Below are 13,308 nucleotides of genomic sequence, written 5' to 3'. Positions count from 1 at the left end.
GATCACAGGTTCAATATGGAGTACCACAAGGCTCAGTACTAGGACCGTTGCTTTTCACTCTGTACATGCTGCCCTTAGGAGAGATAATTAGGAAGCATGGTGTTAGTTTTCACTGCTACGCTGACGATACTCAGCTCTATATTTCCTTGCGCCCTGACGAAACCTACAAATTCACAAAACTAACAGAATGCATAGCTGACATTAAAAACTGGATGACAAGAAATTTCTTATTATTAAATTCAGAAAAAACTGATATCCTAATCTTTGGACCAAAAACTTCCTCACAAAAAAACCTTGAATACTCTCTAACACTTGACGGGTGCTCCATTAAATCTTCGTCCTCAGTTAGGAACCTGGGTGTGCTCTTTGATACCAATCTTTCATTTGAAAGTCATGTTTCTAGTATCTGTAAAACCGCCTTCTTCCATCTAAAAAATATATCTAAATTACGACATATGCTCTCAATGACAAATGCGGAACAGTTGGTTCATGCATTCATGACCTCAAGACTAGATTATTGTAACGCTCTACTGGGTGGTTGTTCTGCTCGGCTTTTAAACAGACTACAGTTGGTCCAAAATGCGGCAGCTAGAGTTCTTACTAGAACCAGAAAGTATGACCATATTAGCCCAGTTCGGTCAACATTACATTGGCTCCCTATTAAACATCGTATAGATTTTAAAATCTTGCTACTTACTTATAAGGCTCTAAATGGTTTAGCTCCCCAGTACCTAAGTGAGCTCTTAATGCATTATAGTCCTTCACGTTTATTGCGATCTCAGAATTCAGGCCAGTTGATAATACCCAGAATATCAAAATCAACTGAAGGCGGCAGATCCTTTTCCTATTTAGCACCTAAACTCTGGAACAATCTTCCTAGCATTGTTCGGGAAGCAGACACACTCTGTCAGTTTAAATCTAGACTAAAAACACATCTCTTTGCTCTTGCATACACATAACACATTATCAATACATTTACATTTTTCAAATCCGTTAAAGGATTGTTACGCTGCAATAATTAGGTCGGCCGGAACCGAGAACATTTCCTATAACACTAGATATACCTGTACATCAGAATAAGAATGGCATCTACGCTAATATCTGTCTCTCTGCTTATCCTGAGGTTTTCCGGGTGCTGGATCCAGGCCGTATCCAGATCAGATGGAGAACCTGTGTCTGGACCTGACTACAACGTAGCCCAGGAGACAATGGGCCTACAGATCCAGTTCTGGCTGCATCTATAATTCAGATTTTTAATCCCCGTATCCGCTTACATATATTTATATATAATCTATTTTTAATCTCTATAATAAAAATGTATAACTCAGATTTTGATCTCCATATCCATTTACATATATTATATATATCTTCCAAGGGGTTTTTTCCCTCCTAGGACTTTTTTCCCAGTGTTAGCATGCTGGGTTTTTCTCCTAGGGGGTTTTTTCCACCCCTGGGAGTCAGCCGACATTGGCTTAATGTAGCACCATCTTGTATATGTTACATATTACCACGCATGTTTGTACAGCTCATTTTTAACCACTTCCCTTTTTTCTGTGCTTCTAATATGTAAAGCTGCTTTGAAACAATTACCAATTGTAAAAGCGCTATATAAATAAATTTGACTTGACTTGACTTGACTTGACTTGTTCCCTGAGAAGGGAATGAGACACTGTGTCGAAGATGACACTGTGGGGAACGCCTCCAGTGTGACTGTGTCTGAAGCACATGTGAAACTAGTCCAACCTGTTTTGGTGTTGCGTCATGACGTAATGTGATGGTGTACACAGAAGCTAAAAAAAGGGAAGTCGGCACACAACAGTGTTAGCTTCTGATAGATCGAAGCAAGTCATTCTCAGGTACTCAGGAGGTGTGGCAAAGGGACGCATCATCTTGTTACCTTCTCAGGGAACAAGGGTTACAGTTGTAACCAGAGACGTTCCCTTTTGATGGAACTCGCGCTCCGTTAAAAAAAAAGACACTTTGGGGAACGATACACTGCACTACACTGACTAGTGCCTATTCTAGTGTGAAGCTTGTTCAGGCACAACTCAAGACGAGAGGCCAAGCAGTTTTTGAGATTTCAGGATTCCCCCATTCAAACAGATATAGGACTTGGTCTTGGATGCCCGAAATAGCTGCCAAATGTTCAAATGATCACAGAAGTACTAAGATAAAAGTTTACAGGTAGGATATAAACACTGGACATCAGATAGCGATCAAAATAGAGCAAATTGAAACTAATGTGGTGCTTGAAATAACTGTTCTATAAATTACCTTGTTACGCCACTAGGTGGCAACAAGTGATTTTGTCATTGAATCATTTATGCAAAAAGATTAGTTAAACCCTGATTCATCCAGTAATGAAACAAGTATTTATTAATTATTCATTCATTTATTCAAAACAATTTTTTTAAATAATTCATTCAAATGAATTAAAAATTTTCCGGCAATTAGTCCAGCAATTAATATTTTGTCAGAACCTCTAGTAAATTAGATGGGTGTTTTTTGTTTAGATGTCTATTCAGAATCATGGGAGAATCGCGAACTATGTGCGCGGAGCTGGCAGCCAATGTCTGGGGCTGCTCCCTGGCAGCAGCCCCACAAGATCTAGAACGGCAGGGGATTCATTTTATTAAATGTGGCTGACTGTCGCTTCGCCTCTTGAAACCTCTCAACGACAGTGGTTACGGCACTGCTGAAGAGGCCAGAAGGCAAAAGCGGGGCATCAATCAGAAAAGCCATCCTTCTCTTTGATGTTCAGCCACAAGGGCCTCTCTGTAGCCACTAATGCTTCCATGGAACAGCTGATGGCACAGGCCGTCTCCTTAGTATCCCAGAGAGACAGGACTTCAGTTCGACAAAGCTCTTTGATATCATCGGGCATGACCTTGAGAAGGTCGATCTGGTATGCCTGTATGATACCCTTAGTATGCAGGCATGCACCAGTCCGTCCTGCCGCCATATATGCCTGGGATGATGCAACGTCGGGTGTGAGAAAGGATAGTCTCCTCAGCCCGTGGCATCACCCCATAGCCATTCTCTTTTAAGCCCATAATGGTGGTATAATTGTGAAGTGTGGGGCTCGACAACCTGGACGAGAATGGCCTTTTCCACTATCTCGACACCTCAGTAGGCAGATTCCGACGTGAAGGCTGTGATCTAGTTTGCAGGATGCACTCGTCAAGCTTGCGCTTTCTCTGCGCTTCCTGCTTTTCTGATGGCCATTCTATGTTTAACTTGACCACAGCTCTAGTCACAACCTCCAGCAGCTCCTCATTAGCGGGGAAAGAGGTGACAAGACCTTTTTACCCCAGCCTTGATGCTTAGAACATCTAACTCCTCAGAACTAGATAATTCTAGCATCAGGTTCTCACTCTGGGTGGAAGAAGCGGAGCGTTATAAGTGGCAGCTGCTCACAACTTGCACAGGCACCCCCCTCAAGAGCTGCCCATGCATGCTCCATTCTGAGACAGAGAAAACAAAGCTTGTGTGTGTGTCCACCTGTAATGTATCTGGGGCAGGGAGGCACACACAGCTTGAACTGTCTCTCACTTGCCATTATAATTGTTCTTTTTATACATATGACTTGTGTTTTGTGACAAACAACACCAAAACAGAACGCTTGCTGAAGAGCAGAAGCAAACACTGTTGTGTGCCGGCTCCCCTTTGTAGCTTCCATTTGTGCTGTCACATGTTACATCATGACGCAACACCAATCAAGAATGGACTAGTTTCAGATGCAGTCATGCTGGTTCCTCAAAGTGTTGTCTTCGATGCAGCTCAAGTCTTAAAGCCATTAAGTGTACTAAGTGCAAGTGTACCTAGGACAAAAGCTGTTTTAAACACAAAAGGTGGTCACACCAATATTAATTTGATTTAGTTAATAGAAGTTAATTGATAAATATAATATATGTATGACATTATTTTCTAAAGCATCCTCACTTTTTATTTTTGAAATGCCTAAAACGTTTTTTTTTTTCTTACTGTATTATTACAATTAATGGCAAAAGGAATGTTTGGAAATGTAAACTGATATTTGATACTACTGACACACTACAGCATATTATATATATATATATATATATATATATATATATATATATATATATATATATATATATAAAAATAGGGGTGTAACGGTACACGTATTCGTACTGAACCGTTTTGGTACAGGACTTCCGGTACGGTGCACGTGTGTAGCGAATGCATTACATTGTAACATTAAGGTCTCCTGTTTGGGAACAGTTTGGTTTAAAATAAGCTCTGCATTTTGATACTTTCGATAAGAAACAAAGTGTCTGTGGCAACCAGGGCGGGCGAGAGCCGTGAGGGAACGGCGCGAGGCCGGTGGCGCGAGAGTTAATGAGCTTCACCTGGGAGGCAGATACAGTACAACTTACTGAAATGCATCATATCTCATGTAATTACTCAATCAGTGTTTCAATGGCGGAAAGACATAAATGAAACAGCTTGTTAACACCGTGTCACGTAGCATTTACCTCAGAAAAGCCATTCAGTGTCCACAGCTTGTTAGTTCACAAGAGAAATTAACTCTTTCGCTACATATATGCACTATATTAGCTTATATATTAATTTTATTTTACTTCACCTGTTAGTGATGTCTTGATTATTTAACCCCTTATATATGCACCGGCCTGTGTATGTTTAAATAAATCATTCATGAAAATGACAGCCACTGTGTATAAATGATTTTATTTCAACAACGAATTGGAGTAAAAACATTATTTTATAATTTGATTAAGTTAATGCAACACTGCTTTATTTGCAGCTTACATGTTTGCATACAATTTGTTATTTGAGTGTTGATTATTATACTAAAAATAAATAGCAACTGAATTTAGGCTAATAGTTTGGGCTTTGTTGTTAACCTTTAATATTATAATAATGTTCAAGTAAGGGCTCCCTATATAGTTACAGCATTAGCAGACATAATTGTTTTTATCCTTAAGAAACCTTTAGTTATAATTTAATTTATTTAAAGACAGAGACACAATTTGTTTGGTAAACTACTGTTTAATATAAAAAATAAATAAATAAATAAAAGAAGCAACTTTATGTTTAGTTTCTTCCCTCTGCTGTACCGAACCTGTACCGAACCGTGGTATGTACAGAACCGTCAGTTTTGTGTACCGTTACACTCCTAATATATAAATCGATTTAGAGTGAATACTCAAATTAAGGACAGCATATTCATCTGAAGCATTTAAAGGTTAATGAGATTTTTGACTCTGTCTGGCTTAGCCCTAAGAGACTCTCCACTGCCTTAAAGCGGGAGAAAGCAGAGTGACTCTGTCATGAATGTCAAAACTGCCCTCTAAGATACTGCAAATGATGTGTAGTCCAGACAGATATTCCCTTGCTTTTAGGTGAGTTGATTTAACCAAAAGTAGCTACGGAGACCTGGTGCAGAACGCGGTCCAAGGTGCGGCCCCCATGACTAGTGACAGCTCAAGCTCGACTCCTTATCAGCAATGAGGCACATGGCAGATGAGACGGCGAGCATCTCCTCTGTGCCTCCTTACTCCCAACTACTTATCAATTGGATAGGTTGGATCTCTCACATGAGCAGCTAACAGGTATGCTGTACAATAGGACAGTCACAAGATTAGTAGACCATGTGTGCAAATCTCTCCAGCAGGTAGAACATGCTTTCATGATATGATACTGTAAATATTTATAGTGATTTAAATCAATTTTAAAGTTTTGGCTATGTAAACTCCAATTTATTTAGCTTGAAGAAAAAGAAAAAGAAAAAAGAAACTTTGTTCATCATTATTCACCCTTAATGTCGTTCCAAATCTGTATTCTGTGGAACACAAAACAACATGTTTTGTTGCAGTGTTTTGTCTGTACACTGAATGCCAGCAGGATCCAGTGTTGTTTTGGAGTGCATTAGTGCTTTTATTGTATAGAGAAATTTTTAAATTGTGTGTTGTAATACAACAAAATGTATTAGGTAACACTACAAATTGCATGGTATCACTTTCTAATGTGTAGCCTTGGCCAGCGAACATTTTGCCCATCGGCAGATAACCTTTCTGTCACTCTGCTTACCTGCTTCAGCAATTAAGATGTCATTCTGTGACACCAGCATTTGTAAATTGTGAAGCTCTGACTGAAATGAAATAATAAAACATGTCAAACATGAATTTTGGTTTAAGGTTCAGGTGAAAATCTGTTCTTGTTTTTGCCTTCCTGCAGTTAAGTCGAACATGTCACATGCTTTTCGTTCGTCTGTCTTTTCAAAAGGATCACATAATGCTTCCTTTTTCAAACCATTAAATTTCAGTTTAATATGCAGTGTCAACTATATAGTAAGCCATTTGTAGGCTGTTTTTCCCCAAATGGCGTAACAACGTCTCTGTGCCTTAATCAAATAATTGCTCAGTTTTTTGTACACCTCACCAGCCTGACACAGCAACAGATAAACCAATGGCATGAGTTTAGGGTGTGGCTCTGTGTTAGACTGACCAATGCAGATGGTGGGAGTGTTCAGAAAATCTGTTTAAAAAACAGTTCTTGTTTTTTCAGTTCTAGTTGGTGACAAAAGCAGAAATGTTTAATTAAACCTCTACCGCATAGTGTCGCCATATGGCAACATACTCTTTGTGTTCATTTCCTTGCCACTGTCTCTTTAAGAGAACATTCTCGTTTTTTTATTGGTAAGAGAAGACCTTAGTTTAGCCAATGATGTGCTTTGGTTAAGTCACATGATTTTTTTTTCTGTGGCGAGATATCTGACAGAATGCCGTCTCTTGTCGGTAGTTGCTGAAAGCAAACTAAAATATCAGTAACAAACAAGGACCCGCCCATGTCACATTCACAAAAAAAATGTTAACATCATCTCAGGTAAGTTATGATGACATATTCACCACTCAAAAAAGTTTTTATGAAATTAGTTTTTGGCAAATCGATAAAATGTCTGTGTTGCCATATGGCAACACTGCGCAATAATGGAATGACATTATTATAATAGGTTAGCTAGCTAGCAAAGGCCAGCTGCAGTCTGTTAAACTGTAACAATAACAACATTAATGCTAGTGATATAATGTTGATTAGTCGTATGTTAAGGACTGCCATGACATTTGTATTATGGATTAAATCAACATCAGAGACCTGCCACCACAGCCAGTACTACTGGCCCAGACCAGCCACTGGCCTACCATGGTGTCTCAAAAAGGCAGGTGCAAGTGGATGTAAGTGTATTGTTAGGGTGAAGTGCACCAAATGTGATGTGTACCTGTGCCTCACCTCCGAAAAAGTTTCGTACAGTAAAAAGGTGAAGTTTCAAGGATTATAGGGGGTTCATGTTCATAACCTTCCACTCATAGATTATGTAATGTATGTTATGAAAAACAAGTCAAAAGAAAAAGAGTCAAATATTTTTTTTCTATAGATTTATCATAATGCGTGCAGTTAGAGGGTTAAACAATTCTGATCATTGGGAGAGCATACAACTTCATTTCAAATAAGTAAGTAATTGAAATAACTGATGTCAAAGTATTACATTACTGTAATTAGTCAAAGTATACTTTCCTTGAGCGCCTTTCGCTTGTGAAATGTCTGTGTGACGTAAATTTGCGCGTGTCCACTGGACAAGTGCATGTACGAGTAATTTGAGTGCTTAAAGATGAAAGAGGACAAAGATGAAACTTTGGAGTGTACATGTGTCAATCACCAGTGTTCATGCACAATATCAATTGTAGTATATTTTGAAAGGCTCTGCGTCATATGCAAACATGCGTTTTAACATACTAAGTATATTTGGGCTTTAGAAAAATCTTGTTGCTCATGCACAATATGTACTATGATGATGATGAAATTTACACGTGCACTTAATGATAAAATATTTATGCGCACTATGAGTAAAACCTGAAGTGTACTTTAGTAGCAGTTTCTCTTAATTGTGACCAAGAATAAAGCCCATGCTTTCACTAACCTTTTAAACCTTTTTAGAAAAGCCACAGCTTTTTTCACTGAGCTATCCAAGGTGTAAAACACATGTGTTTAAGCTGGTTAAAATTAGTTCATTGTGATCTCATAACAACAGCTCTAAACTGTCTTTCGAAAGGGAAACGTTAACTTAAGATTCATATTAAGATATGAGAATGTGCATCTTGATAGTGTAGATACTTAAAATAACATAAAATGACTGTGTAGACCTCAGCTCTCAGATTAATGAGGCAGATGTACTTCAGCTACATCTTAAACCATTGAGTATCTATGATTGCTGTTTTGAATCGTTAACACAGTTCACCACCGAGGCTTTAGTGTTCACAGACAGCATTTTGCATTTGTGAAAACAGAATATCAAGCTGGTAATATCACATCAAGCTTATCTCAAAGGTACGTGAGCTGCAAATTCATGGCAAGCTTAGCTGAGTTCCCACCGCATGCAGTCCGTACAGATATTTGGACTTGGACCAGAGGCCTCTTATAGAGAGAAATCATACCCCTTTAGTGATTAGCCATTGTCTGCTTTCTCTACGCCTAAGCAATGAGATATTCTCCTCCCCACTACAATTTTATTCACACATTTGAACGGAATTGAAAAAGCAGCTCTCAAGGAAACAATGGTAGAGGGCTGATTTACCGTAATGGATTGAGGCAACTCAATCAAATCATGCACATTTGTCCTGTTGGGGATGTTTATCCGTTCTCATTCCAGAAGCATTTGTTTCTCGGCTCCTGTGCGCACTGTGTGGGTGCCAGTTAAACATTTGTATGCTTATTACGGTGTCAACATAGCAAAGAACGCTATGGTATATTTAGAGACAGGCCCATTCAATCTGAACCTGAAAATGAGTGTAGGAGACTGCACTTAGGTTTGTGAAAAGATTCTCTGTCTCACCTATTATGCCACTGATTGTAATGGCTGAAAAGTTAGAATTAAAAACCACTTAGAGTCTGCAAGTAAATTGTAATTTGCCGCTCTGTTCCTGAAAGTTTTATTCATAACTTTGCTTTGTCTGTCTAGTAAAAGTATCTTTTCACTGGTGCTCTTTGCAGCTTCTTTGTACCACCTTAACAGCACTGCACTTAGAGGAATTGAGCATTGTTTTGTTTTTTGTATGTCAATTAACATTTTCACTAAGGAAATAACTCACTTTAAAATTGCCAATCTTATGAATATTTAATTTTTTAACTTTTAAATACCAAGTAGTATTGGCTAGAGCCTTTTAGAAACACTGTGAATAGGTGCAGTTATTATGTGCACATTTGTATGTTAACCTGAATAGAATTAGAGCAGTTTTCTGCTTTTAGTACACTGGTAAAATGGTACAAGACACTTTATGTCAGTATGTTGTTTGAAACCAAGCAAAGTCTGATGCTGAGGAATTGCACAACAAAGTTTAATTTAAGGGTGTTTTCACACCTCTTTAAAAGAACCAAACTCAGACCCCTTTATGTGGACCAAGAGGTGAACCAAGTGAAAAAAGGACCCACAAAAATATTTGTTGCAATATTACATCTGTATTCTTGCACTATATCACACATCCAGTGGCATAGCAAGTCAGTCCCAGGCCCATATGCGCAAAATAATAATAATGATAATAATAATACTATTTGTATGCCCCTGCACCCAAGTACACCGAAGAGACATTTATAGATTATCACTGTAACATATCAAGAAAATACCATACCAAACAATACCATTAAAGGGTTAGTTCACCCAAAAATGAAAATTATGTCATTTATTACTCACTCTCATGCCGCTCCACACCCGTAAGACCTTTGTTAATCTTCTGAACACAAATTAAGATATTTTAGTTGAAATCCGATGGCTCAGTGAGGCCTTCATTGGGACAAATGACATTTACTCTCTCAAGATCCATAAAGGTACTAAAAACATATTCAAATCAGTTCATGTGAGTATGGTTCAATATTAATATTATGAAGCGACGAAAATATTTTGGTGCGCCAAAAAAAATAAAAATAAATAAATAACGACTTATTTAGTGATGGCCGATTTCAAAACACTGCTTCAGTAAGATTCAGAGCATAAATGAATCAGTGTATCGAATCTGCTGTTCGGAGCGCCAAAGTCACGTGATTTCAGCAGTTTGGCAGGTTTGACCTGCGATCCGATTCATGATTCGATACACTGATTCATTTACCCTCCGATGCTTTCTGAAGCAGTGTTTTGAAATCGGCCATCACTAAATAAGTCGTTATTTTGTTTTTTTGCCACACCAAAAATATTCTCTTCGCTTTATAATATTAATATTGAACAACTGTACTCACATGAACTGATTTAAATGTGTTTTTAGTACCTTTATGGATCTTGAGAGAGGAAATGTCATTGCTCCCTATGGAGGCCTCACGGAGCCATCGGATTTCAACTAAAATATCTTAATTTGTGTTCCAAAGATTAACGACGGTCTTACGGGTGTGGAATGGCATGAGGGTAAGTAATAAATGACAGAATTTTCATTTTTGGGTGAACCCTTTAAAAAACACAATTTACCCAACAGCCAGAATGCAACAAAAAAAAAACTAAGTCTAAAATAACCAAGGCTCCACCAATGTCAATGCTAAACTGTTGCATGCAAACACAAACGATCTTGGCACGGCGGCCCAAAATGTAAAAACACAAAACTACTCACAAATTTTAGTTGCATTTTCAGGCCTTTCTTTAGGTAAATTCGTCCACAATGTCCTTGGTGTTTAATTCACGGCTTCGTGCATTTTCAATGGAATGATAGTCTGTTTCAAGTCCAGATAGTCTGTTCTGCGACATGGTGCTCTGCAAATAATTTTTTATTATCTTCAGTTTTGAAAAAGAGCGTTCCGCTGAAGCAATAATGGTAAGAGAGAACTAAAACGGTAAATATGTTGCTGAAGCTAGATATAATAAACAGCTGTTCTCAAGTTTGGCGCTGCGATTAAAAATGACAGTGTAGTACGTACAGCAGCCGAGGGGTGCAAAAAATAACAAATGCACACAAGAAATTAGAAATTGCGGAGGAACAAGAAATTACTGCACATGACATTCATATAAAAATTATATTTATCGTGGCCACAAATTAAAAGTTCATTCCCTCGTTCCCCTGGGCGGGACCCCAATCCGCCCAGGGGCTCTTAATGCATTGTGTTTCCCTCTGGAGCACCAGTGAATGTTTAAACCTTGTTTAATAGTTGTGTTTGAGTACCTCAATTGTCCTCAGTGTGAAAAGATGGATCTTAAAATCATACAGTCACTGCTGGACAGGGTTCAAATATGCAAAATATGCTGGAAAACTGAAGAATCTGCAGGACCTGGAAGATTTTTCTGAAGAACAGAGCTCAGTTTAACTGAAGAACAAACAAGAGACTCATGAACAACCATCACAAAAAAAACAAAAAAAACCAAAAAAAAAAAACAGTCGTAGATCATCCAGGTAACCACAAACAGTATTAAAGGTGCCCAAGAATGCTTTTTCACAAGATGTAATATAAGTCTAAGGTGTCTCCTGAATGTGTCTGTGAAGTTTCAGCTCAAAATACCCCATAGATTTTTTTTTATAAATTTTTTTTAACTGCCTATTTTGGGGCATCATTAACAATGCACTGATTTATGCACCGCCCCCTTAAATCGCGTGCTCCCTGCCACATGAGCTGTCGACTATATTACAGCGCATTTACAAAGTTCACACAGCTAATATAACCCTCAAATGGATCTTTACAAGATGTTCGTCATGCATGCTGTATGCATGCTTCGAATTATGTGAGTAAAGTATTTATTTGGATGTTAAAGTTTTATTCTGAGTGAATTTGAGGCTGTCCTCTGTGGCTAACAGCTAATGCTACACTGTTGGAGAGATTTATAAAGAATGAAGTTGTGTTTATGCATTATACAGACTGCAAGTGTTTAAAAAATGAAAATAGCGACGGCTCTTGTCTCCGTGAATACAGTAAGAAACGATGGTAACTTTAACCTCATTTACAGTACATTAGCAACATGCTAACAAAACATTTAGAAAGACAATTTACAAATATCAGTAAAAATATCATGCTATCATGGATTATGTCAGTTATTATGCTCCATCTGCCATTTTTCGCTGTTGTTCTTGCTTACCTAGTCTGATGATTCGGCTGTGTGCAGCTCCAGACGTTAACTGGCTGCCCTTGTGTAATAGCTTTCATAATGTTGGGAACATGGGCTGGCATTATGCAAATATTGGGGTGTACACCCCGACTGTTACGTAACAGTCGGTGTTATGTTGAGATTCGCCTGTTCTTCAGAGGTCGTTTAAACAAATGAGATTTATATAAGAAGGAGGAAACAATGGGGTTTGAGACTCACTGTATGTCTTTTCCATGTACTGAACTCTTGTTATTTAACTATGCCAAGGTAAATTAAATTTTTGAATCTAGGGCACCTTTAAGAACTAAGGGTTCCCAAACTTTTGAACAAGGTTATTTTAATAAAATCAGCCTTTTTTTTTTTGTTTTTTTTTTTTTAACTAGTCTTGTGGACTAGTTACTTGGGACTAAACTGGCCCACTTTTTAGTGTATAAAATTATACTTTTAAGTATATTTTAAGTGTAACTGTAGTAAACTTTGAGTACACAACTAGCTTACAATTACATTAAAATATCTTACTCAGGACAGTACTAAATATTAATTTTGTATGATCTCTCTTATTTTGTTAAAATTATTCACATTTTCACAGATTCTGCAAGGGGTTCCCAAACTTTCGCATGCCACTGTATAGATCTCCTCTCGTGCTGACTGAATAGATCATTTGAACGTGTTCCTCCTGAACTTTGTTAATAAAACATCATATTTATGCTGCCTTCAAAAATTGATCAGATGAAGGTATCTCAGGAGACTGGAAGTGAAGCTAACATTGGATTCGGATGTACTTTGATGCCTTCCTACCTTGAAATGAGTCCTCCGAAGGCAGCATTTTTCAGATTTCGGACGCAGCCTAGAAGTGGCGCTGCACAGACCGATCGGTGTATGACACGAAAGTACAGCGAGAGAGATTTGACGGCTCCATATGCTTTTTAATCACTTTTGTGGTTGATCTCGGATTGCATTTAACTCCACTTTTAGACACACACTCACAAACTTCCCTAAGCACTTCACAGTTGTGTCTAGAAGGTATACAGCTATGGCTGGAAGTGATGCAAAATCTCAGGATAAATAACTTTGCTAAAATAAATTTGCTACTTATCAAATTGTGTTTTATTAACATCTACACCTACCCCCTGTCACAGTTCCCTTCCGTGTTTGGACTCCATCTCCCATCATCCACCTTGTTTCATTGTACACCCTGTCACCTGATTTCAATCACGCAC

The sequence above is a fragment of the Megalobrama amblycephala genome, linkage group LG18 (genome assembly GCF_018812025.1).
Source record: "Megalobrama amblycephala isolate DHTTF-2021 linkage group LG18, ASM1881202v1, whole genome shotgun sequence".
Lineage (NCBI taxonomy): Eukaryota > Metazoa > Chordata > Actinopteri > Cypriniformes > Xenocyprididae > Megalobrama > Megalobrama amblycephala.
This window is presented reverse-complemented; position numbering follows the sequence as displayed.